Genomic DNA, 17733 nt, shown 5'->3' with positions numbered 1-17733 from the left:
CTCCTGTAGATGCAGTAAAGTCATGGTAATTTTCCCCAATTGAAACTCCCGACTTCGTGTCTTAGCATCATATACAGCATAATTTATAAAAGTGTGAGCAACTGCAGAATTGTTCTCCTAATAGATTCTGAAGATTCCAATTTCCATTCTGCCACACAAGACTGAAAATCCACTTGTGCTCAGTTATCTGTATCTTTGCCTCATCCTCAGACTGCATCAAAAATCAGGTTCAGGTGCAGGTTAAGAGCATGCATTTACCTCAGGAATATGGGACTTATTAAATATCTCTACACAATTAACATCACCATATCAATAAGAATTATCATTATGTCCTGTCAATCAGGTGCTGAATTTTGCTTCAGGGAAACAAAACAATTTAAATTATAGCAAGTGCCCCCCCTTCTTTTTTTACATGCTTCTCTTAAAATTGGATAATTATGTGGCTTTTCATTAGATTCCTCTAAGCATAATAGATCACGATATTCACCCTTTGACCTTGGTGATGAATGTTTCTGGTGAAAACATGTGACAAGCAGTGTTCTAATGAGAATAAAATACTGAATAACTGTGAGTCTCACATAATGAAAGAACAAAAGCGAGAAGCTCAACTACTTTTAAGGTTGCAGTGCAAAATGTGTTCATACAGCAATTCTGACAGATTGGAAAAGCAACCCTTTCTTTTTTAGATTGTACCAACAAACTTTGGTATCAGATGCAGAGACAAAGGCGAGAAAAGACAAAGGAATCTTTGTATTCTGTGTAAACTCTGCAGGAACATGAGAAGTGGTCTCTCTCTGTGCTGTCTAGGCAAGTTGCTACACAAGGCTCTGCTATTAAGTTTTCCTAAACATCTCAAAATTTTATGTGTGTATTTACACTATAAAAGAACTATAAATTCAATTTGTTTCCAATTATTTAGAGTGGGGCTAAGTAGGTCAAATTCTCCCTCATGCAAACAGCCACACACAGTAGTCAGTAAAGTTACAACACTGGTGATTATTATTCGGTGTGTTTATAAAGAATTATTTTTGTGGACTGACAAAGATGACATACCAGTCATCAGCGCCAAAACAGTGAGGGAAAAAAGGAAAGTTGGCTAAATTAGAAATTGTTAGCAGCTACTTCCCCCCCCTCCCCTTTTTTTTTTCCCTGTTTTGCAGCTCTGAACCCTACTGCCACTTTTCAAAAGCAAGCTCAGACCAGGGTTACTTACGCCCACCTCTGCTGTGGCCATTTAGACCCCGGTCTCACTGGAGCAATGACTGCAGCAGGAATGTTTGATTCAGAAGATAGTTATCTTCTGGTTTTGTTCTATCTTGGTTGTGCATGCGTTGCTTTTTTGCATTTTGTTTGATGTCTGGGAAATGTTTATAGTCTGAATTATCATCTCTGCTAACCCAACTTGCAGTCAACTTCTGAAGAAAACCTTTTGCGTCTTATTTCCGGCTTGGGTTCATCTCTGATTCAAGGTCAACTATTCCTTAGCATGTAATAGAAATGGCTTTTTGTCTGAAATCCTGTCCCTGCAAAGACAGTGAGCGTTGTGCTGTAGACTTTTGGGACAAGGATCAGCTACACCTCGTGCCAGGTTCTGCTTTGAGTTATTCCATTATTGCAGTTATTGGCACAACGTTATTCTGAACTGAGGACTATCTGATGGAGAGGGAAATTTGGCCTCTTGCCTTTCATAACCTTCCAGAATAGTTTAGTCTAAATTATTGCTGCTCTTATTAAATAAAATAAATTAAATAACACAAAATATTAATAAAGAGCTACAGCTATAATTTCCCCAGTAGTTGGTCAGTAAAGCTTTCTAAGTAGCTCCATATGAGGCCAGACTTTCTGCTCACACTCATGAGGAATTTGAGGGCTGCAGCCTGGTCCAACTACATGAGATGAAAAGTCAGGAGATTTGTACGGTAATTTGAAAACAAAAGGAAAAGTCAGCATAAGTAAAAAGTCCTGTTTCTCCTTCCCCGTGTCTGTAAGCACCGTGAACAATAACACACTTTAGGGGAATTTAAAGGATGAAGAAGGCCTTAACGGGCATGCTGTGCTGATAAGCAGATGCATTTTCCATGCTTTCTATGGGATGGCCTGGAGAGTTATCCACAGGGGGAAGGATGAGCCATGGTGTCCCTTTCCACCAGCAGCCTTCGCCTCATGGGTTAGCCCTCCCCATCAGCTGGTCCACACGGTGTGTGGGGATGCCCCGGGAAGTGCTGGGGGCTGGGGAGGGCTCTGCCCTCACACTCCCTCCTTGCTCCAAGAGGCTCTCAGCTGCCACCACGCTTTGCCAGCTGCCGGCTATGGCTCCCCTTCCAGCCCTGGGTAAGCAAGCGCGTGAAAATATCCAGAGAGGAAAGAAGAGCATGGTTATAGCAAGGTCTAATGAAGAGAGCAAGTTTTGATTTTCATGCAGGTGAATCATTAAAGGCAAAATAATCTTATTGATTGTTTGTTACAGTTGTCTGAATTGAGGGCTGTCTCCTAGCAGATTGAAATTTACTGTGACTGATGGAATCTCATAAACTCAGATGAAAAGGAGAATAAAAATGAAGGATCTTAAAAGAAAATTACCCCAAATAAAAATGTTATTGTCAGAAACAAGTAAATATGTACTATATGCATTAACCAGTGTTGTCTGCTTACCCAGTGACTATCATTTAAATTTACCACAACAAATATTTTTGATGTTATACTCCAGTGTATCTCTCTCTAAAAAAAAAACAAAAAAAAAGAAGGAAAAAAAAGAAAAAAAAAACACAAAAAAACCCCAAAGACTTTGGTCTCCTGAAACTTTTACAGAATTCTGTTAACCTGCAGAGCAAGCAATGTTGTGGCTCACAGTATGCATATGAAGATGCTCATACCCACAGGATCGAAGTAATATTAACTTCAGAGGTATGAGCTTTTTACTAGGTTTCCACACTATCTGTACAGGCTTTGAGTCCCACCCAAACTGTTTTGAACCTGTCAGTCAAACTTAGAAAATATACATCAGAAGGATGGTAGCTGCACCTTTTGCAAAGAGGGATGGGAGAGGCACAAGGTGGGGTGTAAGGTTATGACTGAGCAGTACAACATTTTCTTTCTGCACAAAGGATCAGTCCTGGTCCTGCCCATTGTGCCTCCAGCCATGCCGTGCTGTGCCATCCCCACCTCTGAGCTGGCTTAAGTGCCTATACATAGGCAGCTTCTGCAGCTGCTGTTCAGAAGCCAGACTGGCTTAGGTAAGGGGCCAAAGACTTGTATAAACTATGACGTTAAGTCCAAGGAAAATTGTTTTCTTCCTTCCAACACTGAAGTTATCAGCAGCTCCAAGCAGGTGCTGAGAGCTAGGGCCAGGCTAGGAAAAATTCTGGCTGAAGAGAGAAACCAAATAACAGGGGGACTGAGAAAGGGACTCATTTCATGCTTTGCATTAGAGACCACGCCAACCACATTGCATCCTGCTCTGCTCAAAAACAGTGTTGCACTGAGGGAACCCAGAGGCTGTACACAAAACAAGGAAGGCTTGAAGACACCACGTAGCCAGAGAGGTCTTCATCCTGTCTCTGGGTGGGTTTCTAATGCTGTTTCCCAGCTAGGTGGTGACTTAACTTTCCTGTCTGCAAGGGCTGTGAGCTGTTGGCTGACCCTGCATGGAGGGCTGAAATTGCTTCATGTTGTTCCCTTTCCAAAACACAAAGTATGTGAAGGGAAGGTTCCTGGAGAAATAGATGTACCTTTTTGGAGAACAGGAGGAACACAAACAAAGATTGTAATCAGCCACATGTAATTGTACGGCTTGTTATAACTTCATGGATACCTGAGGTTTACTAAACATGCCGTCAGGGATGTGGTAGGAGGCTAGGGGAGTTCCCCAGACCGCTGATGTACTTGATGGACTGTCTTTCACTTGTGCTGATATATTGAAACCAGCTGACCTGAAGGAAAGCCTACCTTCTTATGATAGGATTGGCATCTTGAAGGGTTGGATATTGACTGATGCCTGTGACTCTTCAAGCCCAGAATAAATAATGAATAATTATGCCAATAAATCATATAAATAATACAATAGCTGCCGTTCTAGTTAATTTTATATCTTTGGTTCCCATCACGGATCCATTTTGTTTCCCATTCACTAAGCCTTTCCTTATTCTCCTGTGTATTCCTTCTCATCATTGATGTTTTTGACTTGGACGGTACTATAGAGCTTAGCTACTTTTGGTAAGAGGCATGGAAAAAAATAATCCAAGCAACTCACAAACCTGTGCCAGTAAAACTCCTGGTATAGACATAATTTTACTGGCAACAAAATCATTTTGCTCCAACACTTATTTTATTCTGGGAGCTCGTAGAACTCCACATAATTTACAGGGACAACAGGACTCTTGCCAGCTTTACTGGTAGGACCAGCTGCCAGAGGTATTTCAAGATGGTTTTAACAGCAACCATTTATAGGAGGAAAAACCTGGTTCTCCTTCACTTCAGACTCTCCTTTACTTCTCCCTCATTTTTGCTATAAGAATCACCCATCGCTAACAATAAATGTAGGTGACCCAGTATTAACACAATTTCACTGAATATGCAGACAAGGACAAACTGTCTCCCGGCCAAGAAACCAGAAGTAGGTAGGGGGATAGTTAATTTAAAGAAACACTGCTATAGCTCATGGAAGATTTTTAGTATGTGATCTATAAATAACAGTGAGCTCCAGATATGTTTACTTGTGTCATTTACCTATCTGCTTAGACAGAAGTCTGTGGGATTTGCAATACCTGGGTAGAGGAACCTTTTATTGATTCCTGAATGATTTTTGAATTAAGAGTGTGCAGAGGGAGAATGAGAGTCTCTCCTTTTCCTTTTCTTATCAGAATTCACTGGAAATTCTGCAAGTAGAAGCTGATGATAGGTTACGAGTTTTTTTCTTTTTATGGTTATTCCTTTTCAGGGACAACGAAGAACTTGTTCTCCAAGGTTTCCCTTGTTGCAATGGTACATAAGCTCCCTGTTAAATGACTCTATCAGCTTCTTCAGGCCAGTCCCCATAATCACCAATTATGTTTCGTGGCATTAAAACACGCACAACATTGCCCTCCAGCATCTGCAACACGTGCTTTTGTCAAACCCCCCTGATTTGCACTGGGGCTTAAGTCATTCCTGAGCCCTGCGGTCATGCATGGAGCTCAGCCAGGGCAGTGCAAGCCCGTCAGTGCCACCAAAGCACACAGCCATCCCGCTGGCTTGGGGATCCTGCGGCTGCTCTGTGCCCAGTGGTGCATCTTCCCTAATCCTGCCTCTTTCAGTTGCTTTTTTCTAATCTTTCTTCTAAGTAAAGTTAGCAGCTATGCCCACTTCGGAAACAGTTTTGCTTAGACTAAGAAGCTGTCACAGTGCTGAGAAAGCTGCAGCTTTAACCAGATTTCATCTTTGTGTGTCACTGCTCATGTCAAAGTATAAATGTACTCAGACATAAGAGTTGTCCTGCTTTCATCAAGGGAGCCAGCCTGCCTTCGCCTAGTTCCGCTTGGTTAAGCTTGTTATTTAAATTGTTAAAATTGAGACATCGGCAGTAAATTTCAGAGAAGATATAACAATTATTAGATACAAGCAGGGCTCTTGTACTTGTGAACATATTATGCCCTCCATCCACACGGAATTAGCCACAAATAATTTACAGCAGTTTCTTTAAGAAGTGTGCCCCGTAGTACTTGGATGACATTAAATCACAGTCATTCCCAACTGGATCATATTTCCAACTCTAAGATAGATTTGATGCTCGTCAGCACCGTGGCTCAGCACTCCAGGGGACTACCTTTTAAACCTGCCAGCTCTCCAAGAACTGAGCTTTGATTCCCGGTGCTGCCTCCCTGCTGCAACCTGCGAGGGTCGGTGTCTCCAGTATGCCAGGCCAGGCAGCGCCATCACCCCTTGGAGGGCGAGGAGGACTGGGAGGATGTTCAGGTGACCTTGTGCCATTCGAGTCCCACATGAAAGTGACTGATGGTGGGAGGGGGGGTGTTTGCATCTTGCTCTGGCAGCTGCGAGCAAAAGGGGTCACTGCTGAGGCTGGAAGGAAAAAATACGTGGGAGGTGGAAGCTGAGAAGGTTTCATCTAAAAGGGGTAACGTGCATGTACATACAAGTAAAATGTTGATCTTATTATGGACTGTACAGGGAGTGAAACTCAATTTTGGTTTTCCATGGGGGCTTGACTTCTGCATGAGCTTCACATTCCCTCAGAGGAGATTAACATAAACAGCTAAAAGGTTAAAAGGAAATAGGAATATTGACAAAAGCTGCCTAATGCAAGAAAGGAAAAGAAAGAGGAGCCAGCAGAAGGTGCCTGTGGTGCTGTCTTTCCCCCTGAGGGGACATCCCTTTAGTGGTGGCGCATCGACTGGGTGCCCACAGGCTCAAGGTGCAAACAGACAGATACCTGCAGCACAGAGATGGGCAGGGATTTCTAAAGCCATCCCACACTTTAGATCTCCTGGCAGAGAGCTGTGCATTTTTGCAGGAAGCAAAGAGTCGTAGAGGGTCCCCCTTCAGCCCTGCATGGGACACCCAGGCAGCCAAGAGCCCTTGAGTAGCATGGTAAGGGTCACCAGCTTTCCTCCTTTCCACACAGAGGACTGGAAAGGGGATGGGGGCTCTGTATTGCCCTCCCTCCTGCACCAGCAGCGCGCTGCTGTGGAGGAGAAGGGGAAGGCTAAGGAGTGATTTGTGCCAGGAGAAGACCAGGGGTACACTATATCTTTGTTGAAACACCTGTTAAAACAGGGATCAATACATGGCTCCTAGAGTTACAGTCTGGCTCCTGCCCTTTACTCACAGTGGTGTGAAGGCTTCAGCCTAAGCTTATAGAAATATAGGACAACAACAATATTGCCACTGAATCCCGAGAGTCCTCTGTTGTAAGATTTAACAGCCACAGGTCTGTGAACACTGGAATGTGGCCTGGATGGCCCTGGAGAGGGAGAAATGGAAAGGCTGATCAGCAAGCCCTGTGTTGTTGGTTTTATAGAGATGGATAAAAATATTCTTCCCCCAGAATTTTGTTTTTATTGAAATCCAGGCACAATTTTTGGGGGGAAGGACATGTAGCTCTGAACAAATAGAGGAGGGGAGAAGGACGCTGGGACTCACTAGCTCTCTCTGTGCCCAAGTAGTGCCCAGCGGCACATAGTCCTATCTCATTTTCAGAGAGGCAATCTTGACAAAGTCATGCATATTAGGTGACTAACTATGTCTTTACGGGGCAGGAGGGTGTTCCTGCTTGAAATCAAAATCCAGAGGACTCTTATATTTCTGCTCAAGCAGAAGTTGTGCAATCCATCCAATGCCCTGGGGACAAGCCGCTGTGTCCATTGTATCCAGTGTGTCTCAGACACCTTGCCGTTATTGTGCACGTACAGACCATCCGCTCAGCACATCCACAACCAGTTGACCCATCCTTGACACATCAGACATGCCACTCATCCTAGTGCCAGCCTGTGCGTGTGCATCTCTCTCTAGTCCAGGATACCCATCTGCCCTGAGGCAAGCTAAAAGAGCCATGGCAGAACTGCATTTCTGGGCATGTCTTGATACAGCAGGAGATGTGATCACACAAGAATTGCATGGTACAGGTTAGGGATGTTGGCAGTAAGGATAAGGGATATTGACGGAGATGCTGGTGTAATTGCCAGAGGTGGAAGCAAGGAGGGCAATGAGGGAGGAGATCAATCAGAGGGACATTGGCAACTTGGTACTAGGAGGCAAAGACTTGAAGAAAAGTGAGAGTTATGAGTTAAAAAGGTTGTCTTCCTCTGCTCCCACACTGAATGACGGGATCATTCTTCTCACTCCTGGGGGCACAGATTTTATGCCAGTAGATAGGTAATTTTCTGTCTCCTTCTGCAAAGGTTGGAAAGACAACTATCACACAGCAAATTAGGGACTCCACTGAGAAAAACTACCTTCTGGGGATCTACTGTTCGGAGGATCTGGATGCAGAGAGATGTGGGTGCTGAGAGAGGCCTCCCCAACGTGAGGTAGCGACCCTACCAGAAGTCGAGGCTGTGGCAGAAGGAGCTGTGCTGAGAGGTGAGAGCCTGGCACAAGGATTGCTCATCCATTCACATTGCTCTGGGGTACCTGAGAAGTAGACCGTGCAAGTGGACCTACTGTCTTTGGGTTTGTTTCACTCTCAGCTCCCGTGAATGAGCTTTGACTCACTCAGGTGAAGCACCTGAGCTGAACGCAGCAACTTTCACCAAGTCTTACTGCGTTACCGAGCGCTCTCCCTCACTGGGCTGATTTTCGAGGAGGGAGAACCCCAAGATCTCCTTTCTGAATGACTTTTGCACCCTGCATAAAAGCGAAAATGTCAAGCCATTTTTTAAAAAAGCCAAACCGCTCATACAAAAATTACCCATACGAGCCCAAAGTGTCATTCTCAAGGGAGTGCTGCTAAAATAGCCTGCAAATGCCACTGGGCTTGGTTTTCATCTTTTCTCTCTCAGTGTGACTATGACATGTGCTGGTATTTACTTTGCGAGATAACAACAGACACAGGACATTTCAGGAAATACAAGGAGACAGCTAACCATAATATCTGCAACTTTATCAAAGCCGGCATAATGCTGGTCTGAGTCTAACAGGAAAGCAGCAGTGGTACAAACTGGACACATAACTTTAAAAATGTCATGTCTCGTTATCAGCAACGCGACTGGCCAATCCTTGGTTAAAAGTGACGGTGAGTCTATAGAGGGAATGCAATGCTGCACTCTCCCCAGCCACGATACAAGTTTCCAGTACGCGGCACCTTCACTTTAAAATATCACGCTAACGAGGTATGGATGTTGACAACAGTCCAAAAATCCCGATGGCTGGCCCGTGGCTGAATGGAAGAGGAAAGCTTCGCTTTCATTTCTCCTGGCCTGCCTTCCTCAGCATTGTCCTCGCGCGAGCCCCGCCGCGCTCCTGCTTCAGCATGAGCACCAATAAGCACATTTTACGATTGTTTGCTGGGTTCAAAACACTTGAAACATTTCAAAGCACCTGACATCCTTTCAAGTTAGCTGCTAAAAAACCGAGCGCAAACAGAATGGGTTTCAGAGAAGCTCTGTCAATCAGCGCTCAATCTGTATGTTCTCCGAGACATTCCTTATCCTGGCTGATTTATTTCATATTAAAAGGGCTGTCAATCTGTATCACAAGAACAGGTTGAAAAAAAAAATGTGAGTGATGTCTGTGACTTTTTTTTGTTTATTTAAAATGATATTTCCCCCCTCCTTCTTTCCCCCCTCGCATGCTTTCTTACCCACCCCCACCTTTATTTTTCTCCGCAGGTATGGCGTGAGTGTTGTATACCACATGCATTTAAATTAGAAATATATTTTGCAAAGCTGTGGCAGACCCTTCTTTATTATCCATCAAATATATCCCTTTTACCATCTGATGGCTTGGCAACAGGATCATCTCTCTTTCAGTTAAAATAAATGGGCCAGTAAAGTGGAGGAATATTCACTGTGCTGAAAAGACTGTACACTAGTTAATGTACACTGCGTGTTGTGGGTTTCATTAGAGCAGAATACTAATGGTGCACTGCATGTCTCCCCATGGTATCACTTTATTGTACCAGCTGTATTATTGTTTTATATTAATATATTGATTATTGTCTTTTTCTCTAGTGTGTGTTTTGTCTCCTAACTTTTTTCTCCTGGCATTGCTTACCTATTACAGTTGGCAATTGTTTTCAATATCACATTTTTGGAACGAATGTTGATATTTATATGATTTCTTTTTGTTTTCCCCCATGTCTCTGAAGTAATTAATTTCCCTTGTTTGCTGCACAGATGTTGGGATATTTTTCAGTGAAACTTGATAAAGAATGACATCTTCACATACAGGTATAGAGGAAAACCAGATAAATATCTTGGCATTTCAGATTCCAGGGTGGAGAGGTACCTAAACTCTCAAAAGGCCAATTCTTGGGGTTGGACGGGGGCTGAGAAAGATCCGATTTCTCCACCTTTTCCACAGTTTGTTGGACTGCTGAACTCAAAGATCTTGTTTGCTGTAGCTGTACGATACCCCTTGCACCTGGGCTGGGTGGCTGTTCCATGTTCTGAGGAAAGGAGAGGTAAAAGCTGAGTTACCAGGAAGAACTTGTAATTTAACAATACATGGAGTGTAAAAGCACCACCACTTTGATCCATGTCAATTCAGCAGCTGACACCGCGGGACGTGGCCCAGGTCTGGAGCTTGTAGGCACTATAGCAATACAGATAACAAAGAAGAGTAACACCCTGGTGTAAGATGCAGTTATGCGGCTGTGTATATCTCATGGCTGAGAAACAGTGAATTCTCCCAGCATTTTTTAAGGTGTCATAATATTCACTATTATGACTTTTTTACAGAGAGCTTGCTGACGATGGTAAGTCTGTGAGTCACCTGAACACGCCACCGTCAGGGAGGAGAAAGTGGAGGTCTGACAACTCACCCATTGCCGTCGCAACAGGTACCCAATCTCCCCCCGAAATACTGGCTTGGTGGGCTGCTGGGTGGAAAACCTTGCAAGTCCTGTAAGCTTGGACTAGTGCAGGAGGATATAAAGCCTTGAAGGCTAGTAGGTAAAGGAGTTCCAGGAGAAAAATTATTTGGAAGAAGATGTGTCAGTGTGGCCGGCTGGACACCCAGTGCATGGCCCTGCCCTCTCCAGATGTGCATGAGGTGGAGCCAGCTGTGGCTGGCAGCTGTTCTGCGAGCCTCAGAGCTGCAAAGTGCCCCTGTTATTCCTCCCCGGCTTGCGGTGTGGGAAAGTTTTGGTACCTCCTTCTGACAAAACAGAGCGGATCAGCACTGTGCTCCCCACAGCCGAGCTCTGTGCAAATGAGGGGTTTGCAGAGTGACAGGCATGGCCAGAGCGTTGTTTCTCCTGCTGCCTGGGAATGAGGGTGAGCAGCATTAATTCATTATTGGCCTAGGAAGGGATAGGAAAAGGCTGCATTTGAACAGAAGATGCCAAATTGCTGTGTGAATCAGGCAACAGTGCTGGGTTTTGTGACCACAGCCTCCTGTTGCTGAGCTGGTGTCACTGGGGCTTATCATCCTTCTGCCGCAGTGAGCTTGTGCTGGAAAATCATCATGCATTTACATGCAGTTGCAAGCCCTGCTGCTAAGGTACAAGCAATGTGTAGACAATATGTAACTACAGTAATCAGAGAAATTTGTTAACTCAACAGCAGTTAAGGAAGTAAGATGGAGGGAGGCTTTTCCTGGCTTGAAATAACAATCGATGACTAATAACTTTTTCCTTGAAACAATAAAATGGACGAAGACACAAAGACTACCATATAGACTGTAAAAGCACTGGAATAATCCATAGGGAGCCCCTGTGAATGAGTGTTTCCATCCGCACCATGTGTTTGCAACTCTGTTAGTTGAGACACAAGGAAAGATCTTTTCGGCAAAGCCTATTCTGTCAGTAGAACTATTCCTGGGGGGTAATTCCGTTAGTCTCTTCAGCCCAAATTTGCAACTGATGTTACCTACCAGCTCTCTCCATGGAGAAAGACAGCATGACTTGCTGACTCCAATAGGAGAAAAACAATTTACAGTCCTTATGGGTATGATTGACCTTGATGGATCATGCTTAAAATGTCAGCATCAGCATTACAAAGACTTTGCGAGGGTGATTATAATGGTAAAGCTCACTAGTGGACAAGCAGTTCATAATGGCAAAGGAATTATTTTGCTGAGACAGGAAATCATCTACTCTCTGTGGCGAAGAAACTGCCAGCAGAAAGGCTTTTTTGTTGATTTTTTTGTTGTCGTTTTTGTCTTTTACTGGTACAGTTACATAAGGTAGGGCTAAGATGTCAAGGTGGTGTAGCAGCCTGTATTTTTCTTTTCCAAATTAGAGGTTAAGTAAGCCAATAGAAACTCAGTGGGAGTTGGGAAATGCTGACTCTTAGAGAGACAAGATGCTGTCAGTCACCTGATGAGTGATATTCCTGTTTGTGTGTCAGTAGCTCCTGAGCTCAGAGTCTGGCACGAGCGAGGGGCTGGAGTTTCTGCCTTCCACAAGGACTGTGGTCCCCAGTGCCCTGCCCAGCTGCGTGTCTGCTGGCCACATCTCATTGCTGACCACTAGTTTCTTTATGCTCCTAAGAGCTATACTAGAAAATCTTCTCATTGCTTCCCTTTCCCTCGTTTTAGACTCCTCTGTTTCAATTGTAAGATTTCTTGGGCAAAGCCTGTCTCTGTTGTCTTCCTTTGGGGGCCATGATTTTGGTGAGCATCTCTCAGAACAGCAGTGTTTGTGCTGCTTCATATTATATACTAATATATACTTCAGATTTGTTAGCATTAGTATCACTAACAACTTGAATAGGCTCATGACATGCTCTACAATTTTTTCAGATTAAGTTCTGCACTTGCATTTAATTGCCATTTCCTCTGGTTTCCAGGATATCAGTGGGCAAAACAACGCACGCCGGCAAATTTGTGGAAGCTGTCAAGCAGCTAATACGCCATGGTGTTGCCATTTGTGCCTGCTGCTGTGCTTTGTACAAAACTGTAGCCCTTTAGGTCCTTTTTTTTCCAGGTTTGGGAATTCTGAGCGTGCGAGGTCTGGTGGCACGAGGGAAAGCTGATCCTGCAGCAGCAGCAGGGGACTCGAGGCAAAGATCCGGGTGGCAGCACTCCAGTCGGGGCATAATCAGTGTGGTAATTCCTAATGCCTTGCTAATTCCTGTGGTATTTTCTGTAATAACATTTCTCACAATTAACTCATTTGATATTAATGCGAGTGTAATATACTGTTCCACAGAACTTCCATTGTAATTTAGCGTTCATTAGAGCCCACGTATTGTAAAGTGTTCCTGAAAGCACTTTATTGAGCAGAAGTTGCGAAAGGTGCTTATTATGTTTTAGATCATATTTTGCCTTTTCTAATGGGTTCCTGTGGTCTTGGAAAGTGCTTGCAGATAAACTTCAGGTAAGGCCTCTGAACATAAATCAAGCTGGTAGGACAAAATGATGTTGTATCACTAGGTCAAATGCTTTGTACAACGGTTTGTCTAATTACTTTGATCCCTTGCCAGCACCCGATCTAGATGTTTGCAAGCATTTAGACGCTCTGGAATGGCCCCGTTCAAGGAAGTTCAAGTCTACTTCTCAGCAGTTTGCTTAGCTCATCTCAGACACAGAGACCACGGAGACACCTTGCTCTGTCATCTCCCACCCTCTGGCTTTGATGGCCCTTCAGACAAACACCTGCTTCTTAGATGCCCTCTCCGGCAGCTTCCCGTCTTCTCCTTGCCAAACACCAGCTAAGCTGAGACCATTTGAACTCATTCCACTTATGAGCTAGCAAATTTCTACCATGATAGTTTCAGTTAGATTTAAGAGGCAAGGCAGAGGTAAAAGTCAGTGTAGCAATGAGGTGCATTAATCTGCCATGTCAGTCTCTCTTCGTGTTGCTTTTTTATTCCTACACCTTGATAGATAATTCATTTATATGCAATAGGAAAAATTTACTTTGCTTCATGCAGCACATTTATAAATGCATCATAAAGAAATAGTTTTTAAAAAGGTTATTGCTGCTTTGAAAAAATATCCTGGACTTAGCTTTCTCCTTTTGATACCATTTTCTCTGTGATGTAACTGAGTGATTTTGCAGCAGAAAGATCCAAAAATTAAACCTGAACTTTCCAAATAGCTTCCTAATAACCGTTGCCCAAATCAATGGGGCTCCATGAATATTTTGACACAGTTTAAATGGGTTTGTATCCTCACCATTGAGATCTGGTGATTTAGCCTGTCAGGTTGCAAATGTGGAAATATCACCTCTCAGTGAGCAAAGTCCAATATCTCATTAGAAATGAAAATAGAAGAGAAGGGAAGCACAAATGCTGTCAGTGGCAGTGAGGAAAGAAATTAAACCTCCGGAGGCCTGTATATCTTATACAAAAGATTATGCACTGCCAGGCTGTATAAATCATGCCAAGGCTCTGGGGCTGCAATGGGCTAGAAAATAAAAAACCATAAAAGTGTCATATTGAAATACAGTCACTGAGAATTCTTTTATGATGAGTCTAAATTCGCCTGACATTCTCGCAAATTCAGGGGCCTGCTTGGATTGTTTATACCCAGACTTTTGCTGTCAGTCACGAAGTCCCAGTTTCCACAGCAAATTATTCTAAACAGGGCTTATTATCAAGGCATAAAAAAGTTAAAACACAGATGGCTGGAGAGTTCCTGTTTAATTTAAATGCCCTGTGGCCCACATCAATGTGAGTCTGTCTTGTCCTAGATTTACTATCAATAAATTGGCTGCACTTATTAGATAGCAGAGTTTTAAGATGATGGTCGGGAGTATTTCAAATAGAATTAACATGAAGAGATGCATAGCGGTTTCCTATCATCTTTGAAATACGTCCAACAACAAGATATACATAACAAGATATGATCATTTATACACATGTGAAAATGAAATCGATACTTAAGCGTTGGTAGGAAAGAGCCTCTCCTCCCATAAAAAGCTGTAGTTCAGAGGTAGGCAGCCTCTTTTGTCAGCAACAGACACCCCATTCCTTCGTTGGCAGGGGGATCAGTTTTGGAATTAATAGATCAGATTTGCCGTGTAAAAGCTGCATGTGTCATCTGACGGGTGGGGAAAGAAAGAAAAAGGGATAATCAGGGATAAAAGGAAAATGTTGTAGTATCACGGCTGGCCAAATGCCCCCTCTCCTGCTGCCAGTGGAGCATGGCTCCCAGTCGTACATGAACCTTGGGGATTGCTTTCACAGTTTCTCGGGAGGTAAAGTATATAAATATTTGTCTGCCGAGGTGGTTTGGTGGGGTCAGGGCTTTCCAGTGGCATGCAGCGCCAGGTTTGTACCCTGGCAGCCTGCGAAACCCAGACCCTTGAAGTGGTCGCTGGCCCCTTCACCTTGGCGTAAATGCTGGCCATTTATGCAGCAGGAGAGAGAGCCTTGACAGTGCTAATGAGTCATGTTGTTTACACAAGCAGTATATATAATATTATACGGTATAGCCGGAACTACTTCAGAGATGACAACAGTTTCAGTGGTGTTAATTGACGTAAGTAGGAGCAAAACCTGGAACAGGACATCAGATGCAAATTTTCCCAACATCTGGGCTTTTTCAACTCTTGATTCAGGGCCGTAATGAATCAGGCCAGGATATTAGGTAAAAACAGGGCCATTCGGCCTCTCTGCAGAGCAACAGGGCATTTCTACACAGACCTGTAACTCCTTCCAGAATCAGTAAGAAATTTAGACTTGGGGAAAATTTCTGTGCAGGTGATAGCTGGGAAAAAAAGACACAACGGGAGCACACCCCAGCGTGCAGAGAAGTGTCAGAAAGGATGGAAGAGTTTTACCTTGTTCTCAGCTTGCACAGGCAGCTACAGCACTGAAAGGCAGTTTGGAAATAATCCCAAACTATTAAGGAAATTCTGGTTTGCAGCTGTACTTGTAGGTGTGTTAGATTAGGAATGCCTCCTAGGACTAGATAATTTCTTCCATTGGCAGTGAATTTCTTGCTTCTCAGTTTATAAAGTATTCCACCAGAACTAGCACAAACATTTGAATTTAGTTTATTAATGGTTAAGTGCTTGGCCATGAAAGAGCAATGACCTGATTAATATGCCACCTGGACTATCCCATGGTGAAACCACTTCTAAGGAGCCAGGGATGACAATCAACTGCAAAGGTCTTCACTCCATCTTTGCTTTGCTGAGCATAGGCACTTTCAGTTATTGTGAATTATTTTACTGATACGCTTGCTTGTGGTCCTTGTGCTGATCCCATTCCAGAGGCTGTACTGGCTCTGGAGCAGAGAAACAGAGCAGGTGACCGAGCAGGTCTTTTCTAGCTGTGGCTTCTCTGATACAACCTCATCAAAAACCAGCCATGACTGGGAAAAAAAAATCCAGTTGTTTTTTTTTTAAAATCTGCAGCGTGTATTAGATCAATGCACGGGAAAATGAACTGATAGGGCTATTCGGAGCAACGCCCTGTTCCCAGGTTATTTACTCTTTTATATTGCCATTTAACTCACTTCACAGAGGTGGATGACACTTTGCAGACAAGTACAAAATGTTCGCTCCCACCCTAAGAAGCCTACAGTTTCGCTTGTGTTAATTATTATTGCTAGAGCACATGGCTCTGCTCCTCACACATTTAAAGATTCATTAAGAATTAATTTTCAGAATGGTATAGCCTGAGAGAAATAGACAGATAGGTCAAGACAGCTTTACATGTGAAATGTCTATCATAAAAAAGAGTTTTAGAATTACTTTTTGCTCACTGTATTTGTTCCTTCTGTGGGAGCTCCTTCGGAGGAAGTCTTGCCAAAGGCAGCAGAAATAAATTTTTCCAGGGAAGGGAAGGGGTTGAAAGGAAGGATCCGTGTTGCTATTAATACTTGCGTCTCAGCTGGAATAAAGTGTTCATACAGACGGTGTGCGCTGCTAGATAGCAGAATTTATAGTACTCCACCTGTATGGGATATTCAATAGAAGGCACATTAAAAGGATTTAGAGCGGAAGAAGGAATCACTTCACTTGAAATACCATGACTGGGGTTTGTTGCTATAGCATCCACCTATTTTATTCTATTAAGGGTTTTATACCATCCTCATTGTGGCATTTTTTTATGTCTTTATGCCTCTTGATTTTGATTTGGCCCTTCTCAGCGTTCACCTCCCTGTTGAAAATAAAGGCTTAATCTCGCAGTGCCTGGAATGAGGGGCAACCTGATTAACCCTGAGCCCCCTTGGATCTTAAAATGCAGTGATGAAACCTCCCACTCCTCAAAACTTTGTCTCACTGGCAGTCAAGGACTCGGAATAAAGGGACACTTGTGACAAAGCCCACAGTATTTATACTGGGACCAGGATGCCATCCAAAAATGTTGAGGTGCAATTAGGTAAGCAGATAAATACAAAGTCCGGCACTCAGTGCTTTAAAATATCTCTGGAGACCTCTCACTTTCCAGGCTTGTTTTACCCTCCTTCCATTTCTTTTTTCGACAACCTAGATGGATCATTTGCTACTATCGGCCATTCTGAACAGTCAGAGACATTACTGAGGTTTTCTTTTGCAATCCATTCAATAATATGTCATTATAATATGGGTTGCAGTGGGCAGAAACTCACATATGCTTTTTCAAGGCAATATGGCAGCTGAGGAGCTGCAGTGATTGAATGGTGTGGAGCAGGTGGGTAACACCATTTTCCTCTACAAACCTGGAAAAATTACACCTGGAAGCCTGCCTTTGCTGCTTTTTTATCAGAAGGAAGCAGACAACGTGGAGAGAGTTCAGAGAGAGCAGCACAAAATGATTAAAGGGCTGGAGGGAGAAGGGCTGGAGGGAAACAGTTGGGCATGTAAGCAAGGCGTGAAAACTAAATGCGTATAGTTTATGTAAGCAGTCTTTAAGGAGAGAGCATGATGGCATAAATATCAGGGAGGGAGGGGAATTATTTGAGTTGATAGGTAGAAGGGATTACAGCTAAAACAGAAGAAGTGAAAGTGAGAAAAGGAAGATGTACATGGCCTTATGAGAAAAATTTTCCAGAGACTGAGAGCTACAGGACCATGGAGCAGTCCTCTAAATGAATTGGTGGAAGCTCCATCTCTGGAGACATTTAAATCTGGACTGTACAGAGCATTAGAAAATATAAAAATACACTGTAGGGAACAATCCTGCACTGTCAGGGGATGGACTA

At 43.4% G+C, this 17733-nt stretch overlaps 1 long non-coding RNA gene across 1 annotated transcript; it reads left to right on the top strand.

Moving 5' to 3' along the window:
- The first annotated feature begins 5792 nt into the window (after window positions 1-5792).
- LOC128906293 (uncharacterized) lies at window positions 5793-17443 on the top strand. Its single transcript, XR_008465117.1, has 4 exons — window positions 5793-5949; window positions 7893-9209; window positions 10392-10492; window positions 12581-17443. It is a non-coding gene; the product is annotated as an uncharacterized LOC128906293 (long non-coding RNA).
- Window positions 17444-17733: the final 290 nt, after the last annotated feature.

Source organism: Rissa tridactyla, chromosome 2 (genome assembly GCF_028500815.1).
Source record: "Rissa tridactyla isolate bRisTri1 chromosome 2, bRisTri1.patW.cur.20221130, whole genome shotgun sequence".
Taxonomy (NCBI): Eukaryota; Metazoa; Chordata; class Aves; order Charadriiformes; family Laridae; genus Rissa; species Rissa tridactyla.
Note: the sequence above shows the minus strand (reverse complement) of the source record. Positions and strands in the feature narration are given on the sequence as shown.